This window comes from Ochotona curzoniae, unplaced genomic scaffold, assembly GCF_017591425.1.
Source record: "Ochotona curzoniae isolate NIBS_2020 unplaced genomic scaffold, NIBS_Ocur_1.0 contig_2599, whole genome shotgun sequence".
In the NCBI taxonomy this organism is placed as follows: domain Eukaryota; kingdom Metazoa; phylum Chordata; class Mammalia; order Lagomorpha; family Ochotonidae; genus Ochotona; species Ochotona curzoniae.
Window position 1 is genome coordinate 8,800,244 of NW_024465520.1, and position 26,817 is coordinate 8,827,060.

The window sequence follows — 26,817 nt, forward strand, 5'->3', positions numbered from 1 at the left end:
GTTAGAAATGAACATACTTTAAATTAGCAACACTTGGATAGATATTTTTTTTTTTTACTCTTGATATCTTAACATTTTTAGATTTCCTTTTAGTTTGACTGGCATGTTAGTTTGATGCCAGAAGCCATGTGCTTTGTGGAATTTAATGCAAGAAGATTGTGAATTGCCACAAATAGCCCCTCACCTGAGGGGCAGATTTGGTTGAATATGAGTTTTTTAAGTAAGTAGGAATGCATAAATGATATTATCTATTGTATATTTTTTTTTAGCTTCAGAAATTCTTATGTGAACTAACTTATCATTTTCTGTTATAATCTGATCATATTTGATGTGTAATAGCCTCAGCCAACAGCGTTAAAAAGTTAGCTTTTGTGGGCACTTTAATCAGAAAAGATTCACTTTAGTGTTTCTTGACATTCAGAAATGTCATTGGCTTAGTAATTTAGATATCAGGTTTCAAAATGGTTCCTTTAAGACAGCATTCATGTCTTTATTTTGACAGGTAAGGTCAAGACCAGAAGGGTGTTCTTGGGGTCTTTCATTTAATTTGGTGGCGTCAGATTCATGTTTCTGATGGCTAAGACCCCACTTTCATTCCTTGAGCCTCTCAGGAGGGGATCCCTATCATTTCTAAATATACAGAGAAGCAAAACATAAGTCTTATCTTCTGAAAAGAAAAAAAAAAGACGTAGTGCCACCTCCTCGCACAGCCTGAGGGGGAGATGCAGGTTAACCAAGTCCTGCTTTTCCTTGTTCAGTTCACTTTAAGTTTTTGCCAGATTCCAATGATAGCATCTCCAGGGTAGGAGACACTCACAGCAACAAAAAAGATTCTGAGAGAATAATGTGAATGTCGTAGTTTTCAAGATCAGCAGGCAGACGTGAGGGAATACCGTGGAGCCAGCCTCAGTTTCTTTGAAAGACACGGTGAAGGGCACACACACGTGTGTCCCTAAATTCACGCTGACTGAATTCAGGTGTGATCAGAGACCGAGACCCATAAAATGAGGGGCAAAGGGGCTAATGGCTCTTGTTGTAAGCCAGCTGTGGCTATAAGGAGCCCTGTTTCAGCCAATTACTGGTAAATCCCATTTTTAATCCTATAAACAGTTGATGGTGCATTCATGGCTGCAAAATGAAGGACACTAAATTTGGCCGTGACATTGAGTGGTTTTGCAGAAGACCTGCCTCTACAGCGTTGGGAAACATTGTGCAACTTAACAGTCAGTTGCTATTTTTCCATCTCAAAATATTTTTTTTACTTGCCGCTCGCTGGTCACCACAGAACAGTCCCCCCTTTGAGTGAAACAGCCGCATTGCTTAATGACATGCTGTGTGCTTAACAAGATTCAACTGCCACAGCAAGGGCTTTTTTTTTTTTTTTAAACTTGCAAGCAATTTGAAGATTTTATTTGTGAAAGGAACTCCTTTTAGCAGCTAGCCAGTGAAAACTTTGCCCTTTGTAAGAGAAACTGAAATTTAATTTGTTATGTCTAAAGCTTAGTGAAATGTTTTCTAGTAAAATATCGGGAAAAAAGTAAGCACAAATTTATTTATGGTTGACCTTCATATCAGGAATAATGGCTCTGTAGCTGTTACTTTACTAATAACTTTGTGAAGGGTTAATTAAAGCAATTTAGAATATGCAAATTAGCACTTGTGTTTAAAGAAACCACCTTTCTTGTGTATCTGTATATTTATTACTGACACAATGTATGATTCCTTATACATTGTTTAGAGTCTTACCCTATAGCTAGCGCTCTCTCTGCATTTAATTTTGCAGCTTAGATACATGAAAAACATATTTTGAAACAGTGAAAAGTAACTGTGACTCATGCTTGAAGTTCTGAAATTTGGGAGTGTTTGGAGGTTCGCATGCCAGCGACGGGTAGATCATTTGCCATTGTCTCAGAAAGTGAACGGAAGGAATTTAGAGAACTTGTAATATCCTGACTTCTTTAATAAAATGTGTTCTCTGTGTTGCTTAAATCGGTAATCCAGCCGTTTTTAAGTTCTTAGGGCGTGAGATGGAGGAAGCCAGTGTAATGTGCTATTTTTAGAAGGTTGGGAAAGCAAACCAGATCCTCTCTGAGAGGACCCTGTGAAATGGCTGTCCCCTTTAGCCGTGCTGTTTCAGACTCGGGCCAGGATCCCAGGTGACTGATGCCTGTCGCCCACTTTGAGCTAGAAGAGGAGAATTCATGTCATTGAAAAAAACAGAAGTCGTACAGTTGAAGAAAGTGTTTATTTGAAAAAAAAAATTTTTTTTTTGGCAAGTTACTACAGATAATAGGAAGGGCATTAGCTGGTAGGGTTCTTTTCTGCCAGAGCGTGGTTTGGTTTAAATAATTTAGTGAGGAAATAATTTACAGGAAAATGTAGAATTTTCTATCAGAGTTGCTAAGGAAAATGGGGTTTCATGGTAAGGAGAAATGTATGCCGATACTGTGTTTACTAGAATTAGAGCACTCAGAAAAAAGAGAAAAAGGTGCAATCATGTGTCCAATGCATAACAAAATAGAATTGTAAGCACTGAAGTTCTCTTATTTTGTTTTTATACTTTGTTATAATTTAATAGCACACTTAGGAGTATGCTTAACGTGAGACTTAATCAAAGTGCTTACAGGCCACAGATTTGGGTGTAGGGCTGCTTCCAAATCCCAGAACTGAAGATGTATTTTTTTCCCCCCCTTAGGACTTTTGAAAGGGATACCAAAAAAGAGAGCAGTTTAAATGTCAACACTGCAAGCCACCATGACAATGATACTATATTTTAGGGATGACATTTCAAATAATACTGAATAACAAGTTACCTGTTGTGTCATTCCTTAGAGAATTGATGTAAAGTATACTGAATGTATTTTAATGTGATGTCAGTTTATGTATTTTCTCAAAAATGAGCCTTCACCGTGGTGCACAGGCTGGACTGGCTGCTTGTTCGAGGCCCCGTTGAGTGATGGGGAATCGATGACAGGGAGACTCTAGCCTTTGCTTGTTACCGGTGTGGCTGAACTCTGACTCTGGGTAGCTTTCCTCTTGTTGCCCTTTTATCAAATGGAACAATTTTGTTCCAGACTTTTATTCCATGAAGTACATTCACATGTGAAGGATTTTCAAAAAGTTTGTGGAAAACACGTCTCATAAAATTGTATGGATTTCAATGTTTTTGCACCCCCACTTTTTCCATTAGCCCTTTGAAGTATTCTTCTTGTGAGTAGTAGCCCCAAGGGGCGAGTTTATCTTAGACGTATGAGTTTCAACTTTCATTTCAAAATGGTGTGGAATTAAAGGCACAGCACGAACACTTTTAAAGTACCTCTGAATATTTACAGAAATGTAAGAACCATGTGTTAGGGTAGACACAGATACACATGGGAAGATGGGCAGTTGACGGGCTCGGAATCACTCAGGCACATCGAGCTGTAAGAGGGTTTCATGCGAGCTAACTGGCTCAGTGGACAGTGTGGAGGTGTGGTGGTATACTCATGTTGCCATGTTGGAATATCCTCGCCTGTGGGGCTGCTCTTGTAAGCGCTAGGCAGTCTGCATACTTTTAAAGCCAGTTTATCCTAAGTATACTTGTAATTTTGTATTTAGATTTTAATCTATTCTGTTACTAATCAGACTGACTTCCACTAAGATTTCTGTTTGGTTTTTGCTCCCGGGATCGCCCATATGATATTAAAACATTGAAATATTCTTTCCTACGTGCACGTAGCTCACCGTCCTCTGCCAGGTTGATCCAGCTCTTCCTCGCTTTCCTGTAATGACAGGAGATGATCTGTGCGAGGCATGACTTGTTAGCAGTGTTTGTTGTCAAAGTTCTTTCTTTTCTTGGCAGGGACTCCACGGCTCTTTAGGCATGGCCTCTGTGGGCGCTTTGGTGTTTTCAACTCTGCCACGGGCCTTTCTTTTTGAAATGCTCAGAGGCTGCAGCTGACTTAGTAATACTAAATACTGTAATCATTTACCTACTTGCATTCATACACTTGGCAAACCTGTAGAAAAAGATTTTTTCTTTTTTTAACAATAAATTCAGGTTTTGTAAAACTTTGGTTAGAACAATTTCAAGCCATGTTTTGAAATATACTACCTAGGGCACTGATTCTATTCAAGTTATTTATTTATTTATTTTTTTTAAAGAATTTGGAACACTGCTTCCATTTTCTTCTGTGTTATTATCTTGGTCCTGGGTCTGATTGTGACAAACAAAAAACATTGAAATCAACATAGTGCTTAGAGCGATGTCTACGGTTTAGTTGTAATGCAAACGGCTATAAGTATGCAAAATTTTGATTCTGCTGAGTAGACTTGCCCAAGGCTGTCACTGGAGGAGTAGGTCTCGAAGATGCTTGTGACATGTGCCCAGTTCATGCAAGAAGACAGAAGCGGAGCGAGATACCTGGGTATCGACTGGGGAAGCTTAGCTTGTCATTTTTCTTGCTAAGGATAAGAAGAGGATTTCAGCCATTAGCTTCCTCTAATCCGTTACCTTTCATGCTGAGCTGTCTCCCTCTGCGCAGACTTGGGCAGAGCTTCCTGTTTTTGTATAAAGAGATGTTCTTGAAATTTGAGGGTTTTTTTTTTGTGTGTTTGCTTCATTTAAAAAAAAAAAAAACTTTTGCAGAAATACATTCTGTGCTTTTTGATGGGAATGGTTTTTCCACTTTAATAAACCAGAAATCATGACAGCCAAGAAAAGTTGGTCACCAACTGAATGGCCATTGACTTGGCAATAGTGGTAATTACTAATACACACAAGCTTAAGTGGCAGCAGTTGGAAAGGCTAGGTAGAACTGCTTGATTTTTGATCTAAAATAGATCTTTGGAATATTAATTTCTCTTCTCCAAATTTCAACATAAACAAGATAAGTTCTAATGACATTTCTTATTCTAATCATTTATAATATGCTTAGCAAATTTTTTTTATTCACACTATTTCTCTTATATCAAGTATGCTTTTTTTTTTTTTTAAAGATTTATTTGCTTTGTGAATGTGCAGTTACAGAAGGGGAGAGGACTGGGAGAAAAAGATCTCCCATCCTCTGGTCGTTTTCCACATGGCCATATCCTGGGCAGTGAGCCCGGAGCACCATCTTGGTCGGCCGCAGGGATGGCTGGGGCCAAAGCACGCAGGGAAGCTTTCTGTCGCTTTTCTAGGCATGTGAGCAGTGAGCTGGATTGGAAGTGGAGCAGCTGGGAATCGAACTGGTAGCTGTGTGAGATGCTTGTGTCCCAGGAGGCTGAAATCTGCTCTGCAGTGTGGGTTTTTATCAAGTGCCTGCTGCGTCATGCCTGTTGTTTCAGAACCTTTTTTTTTGGGAGACTTTTGACTTTGAGTGAAAGTTTGATGTTAAACAAGTTACTGATAACTTTTCAACCATTTGGCCCTGTTTAATTGACAACCTGTATCCTGGATACCTTGGGACTTTGGCTGTCTCTGACCCCCCCCCTCCTACTTTTTGGCTATCTCCTAGGTTTTGTCAGTTTTCTGACTATTTAGTTTCAGAATTGTCGCTTATGCTTCTTCTTTATATTTGCTTCCGGATCCACACATAAGTGATGTAGATATTTCATCTGGGAGGAGTATCAGAGGCACTTGTCCCCTCCCCAGTGGTTGGCGTAGATGAAACAGGCATTTGTCTTTGAGCAGTTTAGGCCAGTCTGGTACTGCGCAGTCCCTAGAACTCACGTTCATGCAGCCCTTGATCTTCAGGAGCACAGAGCTCTCAGCTTTGGGGTCATTGTGCTATTACAAGATGGCCACTGCAGCGCCAGCCTTCATCTCCTAATTTAGGGAAGGAATGGGCACACCACAGGCCATCCTTTCTGTAGGGTTCTTCTCGGTCTTTCCTGGAGGTGGATTGTGGCCTGTGATTGGGTATTTTTGGCAGCAAATATTGTTGCCCCGAGTAGCATCAGGCATCTGGTAGGCAAGTTGGAAGGGGAGGAGGGGTGTTGGGGAGGGTGTTTTTACTGTGATAGGACAGTTACAGGTTTTCCTTTCAGAAGCTTCCAGAATCAAGTACACCTCTGAAAAACACTTGGGAATGGAGTCCATGGGCGAAGCCACTTGAGTCAGTCAAACCTGGCGTGTCACGAATGCATTGATTTTCGTTTCTGTAGAAGAATAAAATAACTTCACTTTTATTTTCCTATTGCAGTGCCTATTTATACACACAGCTCTGTTTTTATAACCAAAATGTAACAGGAATACATGCCGTATAAACAACTCCCAAAGAGTTTACATGGTAAGAGTCTATAATGACTCTTATTTCTGTTTCTGCTGTACTTTCCTATGGAGTGAAATAATAAAATGAGTTAATACTTGATAAAAGTTATTACATGCCTAGCAGAATTTTTAGTGCTTGTATTTGTTCATAGGAATTAGTCCGCATCAAAAAGCTCTTTGACATACTTCTATTGCTTCTGTTCCACAGGTCAGCACACTCTATGCAGAGAGGCTTTGTAAATGGCCTAGAGCCGGCCGGTCCACGGTAACGTGTGGACAAGATGTTGGTTAGGCCAGTGTCACAGTCTGTGTGGTAACTGCTGTGCTGTAAAGTGTGGTTTCCTTTCCTTTTTTTTTTTTTTTTTTTAAAGATTTACTTAGTTATCTCTGAGAAAAAGAGACACAGAGAGAAAGAGAGAGGAGTTTCTATTTGCTGGTTCACTTCTCAGGTAGCTGTGATGCTCAGAGCTAGACCTGGAGCCAGAAGCTTGCTGCAGGGCCTTGGCATAGCTGTCAGGGGCTGGGCCACGTTGGGCCATCTTTCACTGCTTTTCCTCGCACCTTAGCAGGGAGCTGGGGCACAGAACAGCTGGGACACAGACCAGGATGCCAGTACCATAAGGACTTTATACATTACTCCATAATACTGGCCTGTAAACATTGCTTAACAGCTTACGTGTTTCTATTCTAATGATTAAATAAAGAAAACTAACACTTAGGACCTGAAGGAGTGAGTACTTAAAAACAATATTGCAAGTCCACAAACCAGTCCATCTTAGAATACAGGGTGGCAGGAACACTGCCATCAGCTTTAGAACTGGAGTTGTCTGGTCTACATTGTATGATCATGCAGGAAAAGGATTTTTTTAAAAAAATATTTATTAATTTTCTTGGAAAGGCAGATTTACAGAGAGAAGGAGACTCAGAAAGATCTTCCTTCCGCTGCTTCACTTCCCAAGTGGCCACAATGGCTGGAGCTGAGCAGATCAGAAGCCAGGAGCCTCCTCCGGGCCTCTTGCACGGGTGCAGGGTCCCCAGGCTTTGGCCCATGCTTCACTGCCCTCCCAGGCCACAGGCAGGGAGCGGGAGGGGAAGTGTGGTAGCCTGGACACAAACCAGCACTCATATGGGACCCCAGTGGATGCAAGGCGAGCATTTAACCACTGGTTTACCATGCCAGCCCAGGAAAACGATTTTAAATCAGTCCTTTTAGATAAGCGGTCACTGTTTAAAGTGGTCAGCTGCCTCTTCAGTGTGAATCACAGCCATTTCCAAAGTTTTAATGGTTTAGAAAATATTTTCCTACACAAGTTATGTCGTTAAAATTCTGAGAAATCAGAGTAATACATGGGATGCTGGAATTTTGGTCCAGTACAAATATGTACCCTGGAAAATGCGAGTATTAAAGTCAGGAGACCCCAGAGGAATGTTAGGAGGGACCACCTTACCCTGAGTCTTTTTGCTAGTGTTGTAGATCACAACTGCTCTTTGTCAAACTGCTTCTTCTTTGGGAGAAGAAACTCACCTAGGCTTTGAATAAGGTAGGTGACCTTTCCCTGTACTGGGGTGCTTCCTGTAAGCCAGTGTGAAGTGCTCCCCAGTATCAGGTCTGGGCTGCCCTGTGCCAGCAGCCAGCCTTGGGCAGGCGGCACAGTTTCTCCAAATCCCCAGTGGTGAAGACCCCAACATGAGGGACAGAGGCATTCAGAAGGTGAAAGGAGATGCTGATTCAGCGAGGAATGACTTAAGTACTCCCCGGGTCAGCCCTTGGGAGGCAGGTGTTAAAGGTGCAGAGCTGAGGAAGTTGGTGGCTGGCAGTGTGCCCAGTATCTGGAGGGGGAAGGGAATGGGGAGCTGCTATTGGTAGAGGGAGGGTTGGTGGGAGAACTGGAGGAAGAGACAGAGGAATGACCCAGGTGGCTCATTGTACCTATTCTTCCCTGCTTTCCGTCTCGCAGCTGGGAGATATGCGTCCGTGAGTGGTCACGGGCCTGGAGGGAAGCCCAGTGCCAGGGTTCCTAGTGGCAGGAAGTCTGGCTGTCCCTGGCTTATCATCTCTCACTCAGGAACCACTGGGTCACAGTTTTAGGCCTAGTGCGTGGAATTCTGAAAATATCTGGGTTTATTCAGTAATTTTTAAAAACATAATTCAATTCATGTTGTTTGAAAGGCAGATTTACATAGAGAAGAAATAGAGAGGAGGGAGGGAGGGAGGAAGGAAAGGAGAAAGAGCGAGAGAGTGAGAGAGAGAGAGAGAGAGAGAGAGAGAGCGCGAGAGAGTGAGAGAGAGACAGATTCCATGTCTTTCCCTAGGTGGCTGCAGTAGCCAGACTGGGCTGATCCAAAGCCAGAAGCTCCTTCTGGATCTCCCATGTGGAAACAGGGGCCCAAGAACATGAGGCATCTTCCACTGCTTTCTCAGGCCATAAAAAGAGCAGCTGGTACTTGAATTGGCTCCCATATATGCTGGCACTGCAGGTGTATGTTTAAGATGCTAAACCACCACACCACCCATCAGTAACGTTAAATTTATGTTAATACAAGGTTGAGATCCATATCATCTCCATATCCCGTATGACTACCACATCTTAAGGTAAAATTTATCTCTGTAAAATGTGGTGTCTGAATTCAGTATTCTGTATTTCAAAATCGCTTATGCTTGTCCCGGCTTTTTTTCAGATAAGGCAAGAAGCATCTGCTGTTAATAGTTGACAGCAAATTACACAAAGTAAAACATGGAAAATTAAAGTTAGAAAAACATTCTAGGTTTTCTGTCATTTTCAGTTTCTGCACAAATATGGACATAATCAGTGTTTAGGATCTGCTTGTGATGGGTAAATTACATCTGTAATTCATTTTTTCCCATGTTACTACATTCAGATGATAATTTGCTTTCTGCTATCTTTGCTCATCAAATATTCTGAAATTGTTCATAGGCTGAAAATTAGTAACATCTCCCAGTCCTAGGAAGCTTTTGTAATTAAAGAGTGTTAGCTCACCAAGTGGTCCAAATGAAAAAAGACTAGGTTTTAGAAGAAAATGGAGCCAAATTTATCATGCCCGAAATACAAGTCCGCTTTGATAGAGACACTGCTTTTCGGAAAACAATTCTTCTTTAAAGAAGGCAACTGAGAAATGAACCACCAAGAAAGAGATAACTAAAGAATTCCCCATTTATGTAAAGAATCATGGTAAGAAAGAAGTGCTTTCTGAATGAACTGTCTTCCTTCACCTTGTCACATATCTCTGGCTCAGTGGAGAGTAATGAAATAGAAATCTAGCTATAAGGCAAGATTATCATCCTAGCTTTATTTGTTGAATTTTTTTTTTTTTTTTTTTTGCTACTTCTATTGCCAGGCATTGATTTCCATGAATCATAGCAGAGCAATAAATTGAAACCAAATTTCCACATAGGAAAACCTAATATATATATATATATAACTATATGTATAGTTATATATATATAAACTATTTATATATATATAAACTATAACAACAACTTGAATTTTGATGAACTCTAGTCATTATGCACATTGAAGAAGAGGTAGCTCTTGCAAGTGTTTTTCTGGAAGAATCTATTTAAATAACTGTGTAGAATCTTTAAGCCATGATTATAGTAGATGACTGTGTACAGTACAGTACAGTGGGTTAAGTCTGCAGAAAGGAAAGTGTAAAATAGAATGCATGCGCAGTGGAATCTTTATTAAGAGAAATCTTTACCAGAAAAGGGACCTTTTCAAAGCAAAGGCTTAATTAACAACTTTAAAGAAGTTGCAGATTAAAATGTCTGTTTTGCATCTCAAGTAAAAGAAAATCCTCCGTTCTTTCCTGTGCACCTTTTGGTAACTGCTGTGTTGCAGACATTGTGTCAGCCCATTTGCAATACAGATCAATGATACTTAGAGTCCTCACTGTTGTAGGTTCAGATGAACAGTGGTTCTTAATGAAGCCTTTGAGAGGTATACAGTGGGGGCTAACGTGCTCATAATATAATAAAATTTTGTTTTTAACTCTTTTAGTCTTGAATTTTAAAATGTCCCAGAAGAACAAAGGTTTACAATAAATATCTTTCTGCGAGGGGACCTCAATAAATTTAAGGAAAATGGAATTAAAAGATAAATGTGTTAAGCATTAATTAACTGTTCCAGAGGCAGAGAGACTGAGAAGAGTGGAGGAGACAGTGAGAGGGAGAGAGAGAGAGAGAGAGAGAGAAAGAAAGAAAGAGAAAGAGAGAGAGAGAGACAGAGTTTGATTCATTTGTGTTTGACTGTCACTGTTGCTTTCCTGCCCAAACGCTGGTGATGGCAGGGACGTGGCCGTGTTGAAGCTGAGAGCGGATAGCTCAATTCAGGTTCCGCCGTGTGCTGGAACTCAGCTGCTTGACCTTCCATCTGCTGCTTCCCTGAGTCTCTGCGAAAAATCTGGGTTTGGAACCCTGAGCCAGGTGAAGCCAGGCCCTCCAGCGTGAGATGCAGACCTGCTCACAGTGTCTTAACTGTTAAGCTCTATGGCCACTCTCGTTGTTTGTTTTGGTTTAAGAGAAAAGAACCTAAAAAATGTATATGTGATAGATCTTTGAAAAATCATCCAAATGCATATTATGGAAAGATAACATGATTTTATAAAGCAATTTGCACCAAAATTAATACCTTTAAAGTACATTCTCCCTGTGCTTTTTGAAGTACCATTTTATGTCTGAGAAATTTGCTATGAGATAACATTGGCGAACATAATTAGTCCAAGAAAGAATGATTTCAACTCCAGTTATGTATGCAGCAAAAAAGATCTGCATGCTTGTATTACTCTATTGACTAATCCGCATATTTGCCTTAGCACTGATTTTTATATGGTCAGAGATTTATGCCCAGGACTTTTATCACATTCCATAATGAAGTGAGACGAACTTGAATCTGATTAATTTTTAGGTGACATTGAAATGGCAAATTTTAGCTCATGGATTTGATCGTCTGTTGATTTTTATAAAATGATGAAAGTCATAAACATTAGATGAGGTTGAGAAGAACCTTGCCTGGGTTCATAACCAGGAGGTGGCTGACCCCATGCCTCAGCCATGGAGTCCGCCTGCTGAGCCTGGACGTGCAGCCTTTATGCTAAGTTGAGCTTAAGATTAGCAGTGTTATAAAACACGGCACGATGCTCTTATGCACATAAAAATAAGTTATTTGTTATTGGATCTATGTATTATAGTGCCGGACAGACTTGGACAAGTGTTGTATAAAAGAAATTGCCTGTAGTTAAGACAGCTTAGTTTTTAAAAACATGCTTGCTTATGTATTGTTTAATCGGAAAGCTCCCTCTCCCCGATATCTGTTGATATTTTCTCATTGAAGATGGAGTGTTTATAATGATTTTTTAAATTAGGGATCTGATAGTATAGTTTAAACCTCAAATCAAGAATAATCTTAAAATTTGTCAAGCAGAACGAATGATAGAGCAAATCAAAGTAATAGGTTGTGTTGGAAAAAAAATATGAAAGTTTCAGGATCTCAAGACCAAGCTTGAGAGTGAATTAAAGAGAACCAGGCCAAGAGGTTTTTGAACTTTTGCCTTTAAAAAAATTATCATTACTTTTTCTTAGAATCTCCTTTCTTGCTCAGAAAGGTAGGCCATTGATACTTTCCTAATGCATAGAGCCATGCAACATTACTTTGTGTGGGTATTTGATGTTCTGAGTTTTAACTGGTCATTTTAAATGATACCAGAAACAAAGAGATTAAGGCCTTTGTAAATTTTTCGGTTGTGGTGTGTGTAGTTAGAGTCTAGGTGACATTAGTCACCTCTTTGGCAGTTGTTATTATATGGCATGTTAAAATAATGCTGACATCTCTATATCTCCAATGTAAACAATTTTTAATATATTAAAAAGGTATATATAAAAAAAAGAGGTATATTTGAAAAGCAGAGCATAGAGAGAAAGAGAAAGAAAACAAGGTCTTTAGTTCATTAGTTTGGTTCACCAGTGCCCGTAACAGTCACATTTGGGAAGCCAGGAGCCAGGAACTGCATCTGGGAACCCAAGGACTAGAACCTGTGACACGCTGTACTGTACTCTGATAGGTGACATTGAGGCTTATCCTTCTGCGCCACAACTTGTCCCCACTACATTAATTTTAAAGATGTGTTTTAAGATAGATCACATCTGGGCCGGGTGCCGTGGCCTAGTGGCTTAAGTCCTTGCTTTAAACATGCTGGGATCCCATATGCGCACTGTCTCTAATCTTGGGAGCCCTGTTTCCCATCCAGCTCCCTGCTTGTGGCCTGGGAAAGCCTTGGGACCCTGCACTCGTGTGGGAGACCCAGAAGAGGCTCCTTGCTTCAGATGGGCCCAGCACCAGCCGTTGCAGTCACCTGGGGAGTGAACCATCAGACGGAAGCTATTTTTCTGTCTCTCTGCCTCTCTCTAAATATTTGACTTTGTAATAAAAAAATAAATAAATAAATCTTTTTTTTAAAAAGGGATCACATCTTTCTTTTTAGTTCAAGACTTTTGTGTTGTATGTAATTGGAATGAGAGGATTATGTCGATGGAATAGTTGATTGCATTTTATTTATGATATGACAGAGTATGTTTATTATCAAGGATGCATGAGAATGAATATCTTGGGCTTCTTTGTTTATTTCATAAATATTAAATTATAATCCTAAGCTCTCACCAGATGTGTCTCAAATGTTAATATTTATTATGTGAATTAAAATGCTGTGTGGGGAAAATATAATTATCACAGTAGTTCATTCAGGTTAGCTTGGACAAAAAGGAACAGAAAACCATGAACCCCGAAATTGCAAAGGCCATTCTTGTGTATTTCAATGTAATCAAGTTGTCATTTAACGATAATGTTTGTAAGTTTGGTAGTTGTATGTGATCAGACTTGGTATGTAAGTGGAATTTGTTCTGTGTCCAACATAGAGTAATCGCAGGCAAAAGCAAGTGTGTTCCTTGTGGATCTAATCTCTCTGGACATTTTCTTCATTCATTTGCTTTAGCTTCATTTTTTTGTTTTGTTACTGGTATCTTTTGGTATCTAGATTAACGTCTGTGTTCTTTTCCTGAAAATGAAATTTACAAGAATTGTGTAAAAGCGAAAATACAAAGAGTCATAAAATTGTGGCCCTCTGTCATTTTCAAACAGATTCCAATGCTACTTTATTTTAGTAAAAAAAAATCTTCAGAGTAGTTATGTAGTCGCACATAAAGATGTAAGTTGAAAACCAAAAGAAAAACTCTTTTACAGCAACAAGTTGAGTCCTTGTTGAGTCCATACTGTGGATTCTGGTACATCTGAGTTCGATTCCCTAAAACTTCCTTTGGCTTGGGGTTGGTCATCTTGCCTCTCTTAGCTGGTTTGCTCAGCTGTAAACTGAGTGTTGTTATACCAGCTTCAAAGTTGGAGTTTCAGAAAGACTAGTTGATTGTATCATTTAATGCTAAGTCTTGCTTGGCATTTTATTTCAGAAATTATAGTGGTTAGCATTGTTCTTATCTGAGTGCTAGAATTTAGTAAAAGGTTTTTTTTTTCTCTATACAAATTGTAATTATACTAGCTCTTCTCATTTTTGCATTATTGGTATCTATATATTATTTGATTGAAAAGTTTGAAAATGCATTATTCTTAATGTTTGCAATTGTGACCGGTCACACAGTAACTTGTTGGTGTGCCTTATATCAAGATAAAATACCCCCCTAACCTTTTATCTTATGTTTCTTTTGGCACTGAACTGACTAGTATTAATGGACTAATGTGGTTTATGTATTTATTCTGGTTGAAAAAAAAAACACTGGGACCATCTGTTTCAAATTTCAACTTCATGTCAAACTACTATCTCTTTAGCTTTATGCTGTTCTATAATGAATAATTCACACTTGGCATTTTAAACACCAAATTATTTATATGCATTTCTTCCTAAGACTTTTTTTCCCCCAAAAAAGTTGGTTACTCGTTGGAGCACCTGTTAGTAAGAGGTTAAATATTACAATCTTTTGATTTTCTCTGTTCTCCACCTGTTCGTTTTATACCTGTAAGACATGCTTGATAAAATGTCCTTTACTTCCTCACGGGGCAGAAAGCATCCCAGTCTGTGTGTTCTGGGATAGCCCAGTTTCATTTTTTCCTTTTACTGCCAGTCATGATTGATAGGGACCTAGTTTACTAAAATGGTGCATTTTGCACCAAGATATTTAAAGGTGTTTGCCTAATTTGCAAATTTGGGACTTTTGACTGGATTAGTCATACGTGTTTTTTTTTTTTTCCCCTCAAAGTGAAAGGGAAAAAGGCAATTGCCTGATTTTACCGATTCTTTAGAAATAATATAACTTGATTATTTCCTCTGGGGACTTGTGGGTTTCCTTTTGCAACTTGGTTAAATGGTACTAATCCTGCAATTTGAGTATGAGTTGTGCATTTGCTGTTTGATTGACTGGACCATGCCACTCCCTTCTTAAGGTTATTGATTATCGCACATCCTATACTACTGTGCATTGATCAAGTGGCAATGAGTTCATTGTATTACTTGATATTGAAGGAAGTGTCGGAAGGCAATGCTTGCAGCCTGTTCTGTTGGGTTGGCTATTTGAGGTTTCATCTTGTGACACAATTAGAGGATGCGACAGTATCTCTGAGAGCTGGGTACATAAAACTTTTTTTCAGCTTTTTGGAAATTGCCAAGATGATGCTACAGTGAGACCTCCCTAGAGTTAAGAATTCAGTTGATATGTAATGAGCAGATAAATAAAATCTAGGATTTTCTCCTTGTATTTCTTTAAAAAAAAAATCAAGAGAGTTTTTTAGATGCTCATGTTTTTGGGAGAAAAATTTGCCGCTCTTTAGTAACTTTTGCATTGAAATTAGCTGTTAATAGAAACAGAAAGAAAAAAACAAGGTGTGTGTGTGTATATACACACGTTTGATTTCCTGCACTCGTATTTTGTTGAGATGAGGGATTAGAAAATTAAATGATTAAGCCGAAAATCAGATGCACCTTTCACTTGCTGTAGTATTTTATTTTATTTTATTTATTTTATTTCCCACCTACAGTTTTTAAAAACTCTTTTTCATGTAAATAATAGCATTTAAAGTAAGACTGATATCTATTTTCTTTGACGTTGATGGTTGTCCTAAGCTTTAGACAAATTTACAGTTAGTGCAAAAAGAACACAAAAATAGCCAATAACCTTTAAAATGAGATCATGGCACCAGGATCTACTAATGAATGTTACCTTTGTTTTGGCAGCTTGGTTGGCTCCAATCCATGGAACTATTTTTATTTCTCATTTATTCCAAGGTCGGAGCCAAACTGAAGCGAAAGAAACGTTTCCAGTGGACAAACTTGTATAGATAAGATAAACCAAGCACATGCTTACACCTGCTCTCTTGCTTCTTTTCTGTGATTCTGCCTCTGTGTCTCTCACACACATTTACACACTGAAATATTGACAGTGAAAATAAGTTTCATGTTAGTAATCTTTCAGTTAATCTTTTCTAATCATATTATGGCATCAGAATTTCTTGATCCTTATTGTGCTTCCTTCTGAATGAATTGATGGAGTGCCATTCTCCAAGGCATTGAATCTGTAACTCTTTGTTACATCCCATTTACTTGAGTAGCATATCTGTTTTGAAGACTGAAGGAATATAGCTAGCTGTTTTTGAAAAGTCTGCAAAATCCCTAAGCTCCAAAGTCTGTCAGTTCAGAATTTTACACTAAAAATTTGAAGACTCAAGCCACAGACATTGGTACTGTGCCAGTTGGGCCGCCATGCTGCAGGGAACTGTTGGAATAGATTGTTCCTCTCTTTAGTGATTGTCGGCAGCAGCAATAGGATGGTCTTACAGCCATGTGTGTCGGCAGCTTGCATGGTGTGGCCACTCTATGTTGAACAGCATCTCAGGTAATTCCTCCAGCCCCGCTGCGCAGGCACTGTGGGTTTACTCCCCTTCCCACTGCTTGTCCCATCCCTTTGACCTACTTAGGGAGAATATCTGATATCAGCAAACATACTTGAGTACATATTTTTTGAAAGCTCTGTGTCCAGATTAACAGCCATTACCTTAACAATGTCAAGGGATTAAAAGAACGTAGTATTTTCCAAAAAATCTGTTACTTGGGTTCGTTATTGCTGCCTCTCCTGGGTTTGTTAGCAGGAAGCTGGAGACAAGAGCCAGAGCCTGGGTGCTCTGATGGCTGCTCTGATGAGATGTGCCGGTGCGTTAACGGGCATCTGAAATGCTTGGCTAAATGTTCGTCTCTGGAACATAATAATTGTGCCATGACTTACCAATCTGTAGAAATGCATTCGTCTCCCAAGGATAAAACCTTCTGGTAATTGCATGTTCCAGGTTCTCATGAAAACTTGGCTTTGCTTTCTTGTTAGCACTGTGGATAAGTTTAAAAAGCAGAATAGAGAAAATGAAATCATCTTTTGACACAAGTGTCATTTCCTGTTCATAACAGTAGCCATTTCACGGATGCTTCCATTAAGTTTCAAAAAATAACTTACTTCTTTAAATATCATTTCTTATGCTCCTTAATGTAGATTGATTCAAATAGTAGGTTGGTGTTTACTACAGATTTCTCGCTTTGCTGGCTTTCCTCTGCTAATGATGGTAATTAGCTAATAGGTAAAAATGATGTGTTAACTTTGAAGAGATTTTTATATAATGGATCGGAAGACTGTGTGACTTCATAACTGTTTTCCATTGGTATACTACTTGACGTGTTTCATTTAATTATCTGCAAATATGTCCACATGGAGTTATCTCCAAATAACTCTACACTGTTCTCAAATGTCAAACTGATCCTCACGCATGGCCCTGGAGTTAAACAAGATAATAAAGAATTAAGGACTTTTTTGATCTTTTATTTTTGTAATTGTGACTTTCCTTACATTGAAGAAATGAATAGTCTGTGTGTATATGGTGTTATAAAATATGGCCTCGTGAGGGTGCTCCGAGCGGTAACCTTACAATCTAATGTAGCCACTGTCTTGTTCTAAGAAACAGGGAAAATTGCTAGGCAGCCTTAGCCTGAGTGCATTTTAGCAGCATGAATGAGTCAAGTGCACACTTTTCCAGGCTGCTTCATAGTACAAAAGGAAAGATTTCTCAGGAAGTCGTTCTGACGACTAGCTGGAAAATATTTTCAAGAGAAAAAACAGGTCACCATGGGAAGCAAAAAGGAATCTCAGGTTACACACATTCTGAAAGCGATTTGATCTCTAAAATGCACTTCAGTTAGGAAAAACTTCCTTCAAAAGATACTGGTTAATATAGTTCCAAATATATTAGTAAATGTTGTCTTGAAGCACAGTAAGAAGTTATGTGGCACCAGTATGCTTTAGTTCATTATGATAGAACTTCTGTGATTATTTTTTCTTTAACTATTTTTATCCAGCACCATGGTAAAGAGAGATCAAATGTTTTAGTGTATAAAGTTCCTGCAATTTTTTTTTTTTCCACTGTGTGATTCTAAGCTGCCTGTGAATTAAAGTAGGACTTGTTTGGTAGAAAATCATTTGTTTGTGGGTTAGTAGATTTCTCCGTAGTTTGAAAAGATGCCTTGCCTGACAACAAGTATCCACCCAGCAACACGGTGCTTTGCGTGAGCTTGGTGGATTCAGATCACTGAGTTTATCATTACTGCTGAGACCTTTGAAAGGACACACACTAAGCCTTGACCACCTGTTCTGTCCATTAGAAGGACAGAAGCAAAATCAGTGCAAACTCACAAAAGATGCTGTGCAGTCATTCACAAACTGCCTGTGGCTCAGCATCCTGGCTATGTGTAGTTCCCTGATTCAGGACCAGCTTAATACCTAAAACTTAGTGTTCTTATTTCTCTTGAACTACTGGAAATACTCTAGAATTCTTTTAAACAACTTGAGAGAAAATAAAAAGTTCTTTGTGGTTCCAGTTAGGAAACATTTTTTACTGGAGTAACTTACAGAGGCAAACCAGTAATTCGTGAAGCCCTTTACAATCAAAGTTTCATAAAAATGCTGAGTGAAAATTTCAAGGTGTGTGCTAGATTTAGTTTCAAGAAAAATGACTTTTTTTAAAAAAAAGTCTGAACTTGTGCTTATTCTTTGTGTTTTAAAAAATGGAATATAATGTGAGTATTTAGTGACTCTGTCGCATTCCACATTGCACCCTGGTCTTGCGTGGAGTGTTGGAGTGGCAGTTAAAGGAGTCCTTAGAAATGGTGTTGGGCAGTCTGTGTTTTACAGAGGACCAGTGAGGTCAGTCACAAAGATCTGTGGGTCGCCAGGACCCTTGCAAATATGTCTCATTGGTGGGACACAGAAAAAGCTAGGAAATGCTTGCTTCGTACTGTGAAGATATAGAATCATAGATACACCTTACAGATGGAAACTGCTATGAAAGCTGAGTCCAGGGGAAACATTTTCTTTTCGTTTGTAACATTTTTTTTTTAATTATTTAAGAAATTTATTCATATATTAGATTCTCAGAAAAAAATCTGTGTGGCAGAGAGACAAAGTGGGAGAAGGGAGGATGGCAGGAAACTCACATTTAGTGATCTAAACACTAAGTGTTGGGGTTGAGCTGGGGCCAGAGCCGGGAATGCTGTCCAGGCCTTTACCTGGGGGCAGAGCCCCAGGCACTTGGGCCACCGCAGCCTCTCAGGACTGTCGGCTATTGGGAAGTTAGAGTTAGGAGCGCGAGTGGGAGTTGAACCCAGGGGCTAGGGGTGAGGTATGGACCTCCTAACTGCTAGGCTAAAGGCCCACTCTTTAAAAACCCTTCTTGACTTTCCTGATTTACTAGTTATTGGTGACATTAAAATTTTTTCACTGTGCTTTAGTCTTTAGCAATAGGTTGTTGAAAAAGTATGCAAACGAATACTTAGTGAGTACATTATGAAATTCACTGATATGGTATGCAAGACAATTTAAAATCAATAATACGCAAGATTCAACATTTTAAATTTTAGGTGAACAGTTGATTCTTACAGAATACTTTTTTTGAATTTTGTTAACTTTTTGCAACTGTGGACAGCGTGTGGAGGTAACTGAGAGTTCTCTGAGCTCTTAAAGATGATGAGTCCCTTTTGCAGTGATGGTTCCTTTTTTTTAATTGGAAATTAAAACATTATTGGAAAGGCAGATTTACAGAGAGAAGAAAAGACAGAAAGAAAAATCTTCCATCAGCTGATTTTCTCCTCAAAGTAGCCACGATGCTGAAGTAGAGCCAATCTGAAGCTGGAAGCCAGAAACCACTTCCAGAGGGTGCAGGGTCCCAAGGCTTGGGGGCCATCCTTGATTGCTTTCCCAGGCCACAAGCAGGGAGCTGGATGGGAAATGGAGCAGCCAGGACAGGAACCAGTACCTGTGTGGGAGCCTGTTGAGAATTTACCCATTGAGCCAATGTGCTGGGCCCATCCAGTGGTTCTTAAATGAGGCGTACTACATACTTCATAAACATTTTCTTTATGTCCTCAACATTTCTGTATCATGGTGGAGATCATATTGTATCTGATTTTACAGTGAGTTTGGAAGTGTTTGTATTCCCCACTAAGTTACAAGCTCCTTGAGAATGCAAAGCTTATATGATTACTTTGGTATTTTAAATGGCCTTGGCATTCAAGAAGAGTTCAGTGAATTGAAACAAATGTTTCTTTCTGACCATGACCAATGATTATGAGCAGATTTTATATGCTTTAAAAAATATCGACTTTAGAGAATTTCTGTGCATGCACTGGAGTATTTGTTGGACAACAACGTACATCTAGTCATAAATGTTCCCTCTGAGGAACCTGGTACCCTTCATGTCTGGTAAGAGGCTTCTAGTTAAATGACTGAGCCTGTAATGGACTCTCTCGGTTGTGTTGATTGGACTCATGCCATATTTTGTAGGTTATCTTGGGCAGGCAGCGCTTAGGGACGTGGTGGGCAGGCCTCCTGATGTAATGGCTGTATGTCCCCAGAGAGTGATACGCCGCTCTGTGTGGCAGCGCGAGACAGGTACTGTGTTGACAGTTTTAACTCTTTTTCCTCTGAGCACTTTGCTGCAAAAGTGTTCAGTTGCTACAGAGAATGTTGTTTATTCTTCATCGGGTGAAGCGATCTAACGGGATATAACTGGAGTAGCTGTGTTATCAGCGTGTTTTCTTTATTCACTGCTAGAATAATAAAAGGGCTTTGTTTAGCATTGTTGTTTGAGAAGAACCAGATGATTATAATCATCATCAATTTTTCATAGAACTGATAATTGTAACAGGATAGTTGTTATTTGTATAGAAATGCCCGTAATTCTAAAACAGCTTCATACTTTAATTGTGGAAAAAAAGTGTAGATTTTATCTTTCAAGTGTGAATGCATAATGTTGTAGAAAATATTCATCTTGGAGTAGAAAAGAGAATCCAGACTACGAAGGAGTGTAAATACGCAGGCCCAGCCACTTGCTCATTTGCTTACTAATTTTTCCATCTAAAACGATTTTGGAAGCTGTATGATACAGGCTATTTTTAAGAGAATTGAGAAGTTCTAGATTATGTGTTGTTACCAGTAGTACTAGCAATTAAGTATTTGAGGAGAAGCCTGTATTTATCCACTTTGAAGAGGATCATCAGGAGGGATTAAAAATTTAGTCCTTCAGGCTCATTAAGGGGTGTTGCGCGGTAATTACACATGGAGCTGTAACAAATGCTGCACTTGCCACTTGAGCATTGAGAGATGCTCCACTGAGACCCACTGGTCCTCCGTCATCAAGATAAAGTGATCTGCTTGGAATACACGTCCCGATGTTCCCTTGCTGTATTTGTTGTGGTTTTCTTGGCGAAGAGTGTATTTTCGGAGTTGATAAGGCCTTGGTGATGATCTTTGAAAAATACAGACTTCATAGAATATTTCTGCGAAGCAATACTTCAGAGTCTTGAACAAGGAGTCTTTTGTTCCTGTGGTGCTCAAGGTTGTAAAGACGACCTTTGCGCTCTTGTCTGTCCTGCTAGGCCTGATGGGAATGCTGGTCTGACTTTGTAATCTCACAAGTCGGAAAATGTTTAAAATACTCACGAGGCAGCAGACTGGGCTGCAGGGCTGTTCGTCCCCATCACAAGTTCAAGAGGTTTTTAATACTTTTGTGGTGTATTTTAAATTTTGCCTTTTGTTTGTACTGCCCGTAGTAGTTTGTTGATTTGAAGTGAAAATAGAGTCAGATCTGTTTTCTAACTAACTGGAAAAGATAGTGGTAGCTTTCCATTGTTTTTGAATATTTTTTGATTTGTTTGTTTTTGTTTTTGTTATTCTTACCTTTTTTGCTGGCGGCTGTTTTAATCTGAACATATCAATTATCGCCTTAAAACAATTCTGTTTATTCCTAACCCAGAGCCTGTTTGTTCTTGTTTAAGAATATAAAAACCGAGTTATATTACGATAGCACAGACATTTGAAAAATGAAAACATGTACGTTGTTATGCTATTTAGCATCATAAAGATGATACAGAGGTCTGTCAGCTCCCCAGTTCAGACCACTGCTGTTAACTTTAACTTCTTGTATCCTATTTGGAAGTAAGTTTTTCTCAGAGCCTCTGCCTTAGTCATCTAAGAATATCCACTGTCTGCGTCTAGCTCTACCTCATGTTAGGCTTCCAATCAATAGTACTCTGTTGTATTGAATTTAAAATGGTTTGTCATTGGAATTTTACCAGAAATAGAAGCTCCTGACCATGCCACAAACTTTTTCTTCATTAGCAAGATGTTTTTAAGAACAAAACACTCTAAAACTGATTGTAGTCCTTAGAATTGTAAATTATGCCACCAATTTCTTTTAAAAAATGACACAGTCTCCTTCTTGAAAGGCTGTCTAGGATATAAAAACTAGCCTTGTGTAAGGAACACTCAAATTATTTGACTAGAACTTGTATTTGTGTAATTAAAGATAAAAATATATATTTGTATATGTTATATAATAACTGGGCTGGGAAAATGTCAATTAGGTTAAGTAGAAAAATATTTGAGTTATTTTATCTTCTACACAACAGTATCATTGATTGATTTTCCATTTTTAATCACTAGTTCTGTGAGTTTTTTCTCTTAAGGCAATGGACTGAAAAAGTGCTATTTTTCTGCCATTTATAAGCATTAAGAGTAAAAATCAATAGTTAAATTGACCCAATAAAAGATTTCTATGCTGTACTGTTGAGACACGAAGAACATTATAAAGCAAGATGCAGGCTCCAGCGAGGCCAGAAGCACCCTTTCACATCTCTTTTGCATATGATTTTGATTTCTGATAAACATAAGCCCATGTTAATTGTATTTGATTTATTTGGTCCATTTAAGCCAGAATTCCAGGGTGTGGATCTTGAAAGTCAGATTTGTTAGATCATTTCCTTTAACATTCCATGTAAACAATTTTATTCTTAGGTTTATCTAAATGTGTTTATTGAACACTTACAAATAAAATTTATGAAGTGCTATGATCAATGTGTTAAAATTTCTGATCCTATTTATACATGTATCAAGCTTATTTTACTACACCATCCATTCTATGATATTCTTAAATGAATTACCTAAAGGAGTATGTTTATTGATTTGCTAAAGATTCTGTTTACTTATTTGAAAGGCAGAGTTATGGAGAGAGAGACTGCAAGAGAGATAAGTCTTCCACCTGCTGGTTCATTCCACAAATGGCTGCAGCAGTTAGGGCTCTGGTGGGCCAGTCCAAAGCCAGGAGGCAGGCGCCATGTCTGGCTTTCCTATGAGAGTGCAAAGGCCCAATGCCTTGGGCCGTCCTTTGCTGCTTTCCAGGGTGTGTTAGCTGGGAGTTGGATTGGAAGTGGAGCAGAACAGTTGGGATTTGAGCTGGGGTTGTTAGAGATGCAGACCACAGCTTAGCCTGCTGAGCCACAATGTTGGCCCCATAAAGGTGTATTTTAAAAATAAATATACCAACATTAATAATTTGAACTCTGTGTGTTTTGTGCATACCTATGTGCAGATTCATCAAATATTAGATATAAGTCATCCAGTTCTTTGGTTGTTGACTGCGTTCCCTCCTTCCTTCTGAACAGTATTCACTTCACACATTTTATGTATGTGGCAAGTGGTATGAAAGCTGAGGATATGCAAAATCAATTCTGGTTTTGGTTGCAATGTCTGTTGCTGACCTTGATCAACTAGTTCCTTCTGTGGTGTTCTCATTTTCAATTTCTCCAGTTAGATAGAAATCATCTTTTGTGCTCCCTAAGGAAGGTATTGTTCAGCAGAAAATCACCTGCTAATCACAGTTCATTAATTTCATGTAAAGAAAACTTTTCAAAGGTCAACTGTCATTCATAGACAATGTGTATTCCTTGAGGAATCCCTGTGAATTACTTGTATATCTTCATTGACTTTCACATTTTATTCCTTAGACATTCATCAGTTTTAACCATACGTTGTTTGTTCCTTGTCGAAAAATACTGTAAAGAATAGAGAAAAATCGCACAAGGTTCGTCAAATTACTTCTCTTTGACCCATCTTCTCAATTATATAGCTAGTCTGCTGGCTGTTGATGTCACGGTGATATGTTGGAGCTGACTCACTTGACAACATTTCTCAACTCCATACTCAGTAATACCTACTTGGCAGCCTGTGGCAGGCTGTGGTAGGAATATTTACACCATGGAAATTGGCATTTGCTAGTTACCACATCTCTGCATTTTCTCAAGAACCATTTGCTAAGTACTTAGCATTACTCACTGTTGTCCTTTTTGTTTGTTTAATTCTAGGTGGAATAGCCCGCAGAACTTTTCTCCTATATATGTTCTTTCTTTACTGTTTGAAAGACTCAGAGCATCAGTAACAGTCACATTAGTGTTAAGTTGCTCAGCTCTTCCTTGGCCCCATGTCTGCCTCTGTAGAACAGGATGGCCATGTCTTCCCTCAGAGTTAATGGGGGATTGAATAAGAAGTACCCTGACACTGGCCCAGCACAGTGAGCCTTCAAGGAATGCTACCTCTTTTTCCTTGTTCTTTGATTCATAGGAATTTATTGACCCGTTACTCAGCACCTAGCTTTTTGCTGAGTCCAGTGGGTCATCTCTTGAGAGTCAGCACCTGTCGCGTTGAGTATTAGCTGTATTCACCTGTGGCAAGTGATGACTTCTGCTTTTCCACATCACTGTTCCCATAGCCTAGCGGCGTTTTTCTCCTGACATGAATTTTACATACCTTTTCCATATTTAGATTTAGTTTGGGCATGAACTTTTTCTAGGAAGCTTTCCTTACCTTAGCTCTGACCACATAATTGCCCTCTTTGCTTTTGTAGTTTATCCAGTTCATATTCTGTACTGTTTTTAGAATATGAATCATGGCTAGGCATCTTCATCTGTGTCTGGATTTGAGGTCACAGACTGACTTAAAATGACTTTTGTGTTATCACTCAGTAAAAAATATAGCAGACACATAGTTGGCCGGTAGAATTGTATGTTGAGTGATTGTTAGTTTAAGGAAAAAGATTTTGCTCCAAAGCATTTTACTGTTAGGTTGAAGAGATAATATATGCACATTTGAGATGAAGCTTAACAAAATTAATATTTATATCTTAGGTTTCTTTTTCACATACAAATGATTTATGTGGTAGATGACACATATTGGCATTTGTGTTAAGTATTGAGGCGGCTGGTGTTGTCGCACTAGGGTTAAGCTGTTGCTAATGAATGCTGTCATAATGTGTCTGAGTGTCGCTTTCAGTTCTAGCTGCTCTGCTTGGAAGCCAGCTTCCTGCAAATGTGCTGGAGATTGCAAGGACCAAAGCTGGCTTGCAAACCAGGTTTTGTGTCTTCAGGTCAGATATATCAAATAAAGCTTAGTTACTTTGCTAGCATTAACTCATTGTTTCTGGATTTTTATTTTATAATTTAAATATTTTATGGCAGTTTTTTAACTGCACACAAAGTTAGACAAAACGTCAAAATGACAGCTGTGTTCTTATCAAGCAGCATTTTATCTGTCATGATCCATATCAGCGCTTTATTTATCATGACCCGTCAGTTGTGCTCCCGCACACATCCAGAGCTCTTAGCATTTCCCATACATTTCTAATAAAGAAGCTATTTTATATATAATTCCATTTTAAAACTAGTCAAAATGGACAATAAGTTATCTTCTTATACTCCTTTTATGTGTTTTCTTGAATGTCACTGCAGTATTTTTTTTTTTAGTGTATTGTTCAGGGCAGCATCTAAATCAAGGTTGCTCATTCTGTTTGGATATTGTCCTTTTTTGTTTTTTTGTGTTTCTTTTTTTGGTTCTTAATAGTGTCGCTGCATTATAAGTGGTCCTTTATTATTTAAAATCTTGATAAATATGTAATACTTGTACATTTTTATGTGGTACGGTGCAGCTTTCAATACAAACACAGCGTAGAGTGGCCAAGCCATTCAACTATCCTGTGGTTTTCATATATGTTTTTTTGTGTTTATTGTCTGCTAGCGCCTCTCCTTAAATTCTTCATGCATTTTTGTAATCTATAGGCACCATACTATACTAAGGAACCCTAGAACTTTCTCCTTTTATCCGATTGTGATTTTTTATAAATTTTATTTTCGTTATGCAATTCCATAGACTCTGGGGTTTCTCCTTCTGCCCCACCTGTTCTCCCTCTAAGGTTTTCCCCTGTATTATTGCGGTGGTATAGTCCTCCGGCACCCTTAGCCAGTTCCTCTGTCTGCTTTCTAAGTGTATCTGTCACGACATTGTAGGCTCAGGCAATGGTGGAAGACTGACAGCCTATCCTCAAGATAGGTAAGTCCCGTTGCCCTCCAGTTGTACTTACGGTACTCCTCATCCAACTGCCTGCCATCCCTTCTCACAAGCTTGCCAACCTCTAGTGTAATAGACAGTGCAAATTCAAATATGTATGTGGAGATGCATATGTTATAAACTTAATAAGAAAAACTGTTACAGATTTTGATCTAATTTCACTGTTGGTCAAAAAAAAATGCAAATTAGCACTGCCATTATGGAAAATCGTATGGGAGTTCCTCTAAAAAGTTAAAATGATCTGCCATATGACCTGGTTATCCCATTTCTGAATAGACACACACACACACACACACACACACACACACACACCAAGGAAATGAAATCAGCTCAGAGAACCTGTACCCTGTAACTTCCCTCCCCGCCATGTTCATTGCTGCACCATTCACAATGGCCGAAACACGGAGTCAGCTTAGCTCTTCGTTGATGGATGAGTGAAGAAAATGTGATATATTTACACAGGGAATGTTTTTCAGTCATAAAAAGAATGAAATTCTGTGATTTGATTTGCGGTAAAGTGGATGGAACTGGAGCTCATTAGGTTACGTGAAGTAAGCCAGGCACAGAAGGATAACACTTCATGTTTTCTGTCAAGTTGTTGTTGATTGTGTGTTTGAAGATTTTCTTAATCTATAGCAAACTATGTTCCCATTTTCCCTCTTTTGATGCTTTTTATTTGTTAAAAAAGAAAAAAAAATATCGAGCCATTGCGCTAGAAAATGCCTGAAGTTTGGAATTTCATTGATTGCTTCCTTACGGTGTCATTTAGCTTAGTCTTTCTTTATTCTTATTTTTGGTAAAATAG

General features: G+C 38.8%; 1 protein-coding gene across 20 annotated transcripts in view; it reads left to right on the forward strand.

Moving 5' to 3' along the window:
* The window catches only part of MBNL1 (muscleblind like splicing regulator 1), a 188,907-nt gene that overhangs the window by 54,751 nt on the left and 107,339 nt on the right, over window positions 1-26,817 (forward strand). The gene's annotated exons all lie outside the window — the stretch shown is intronic.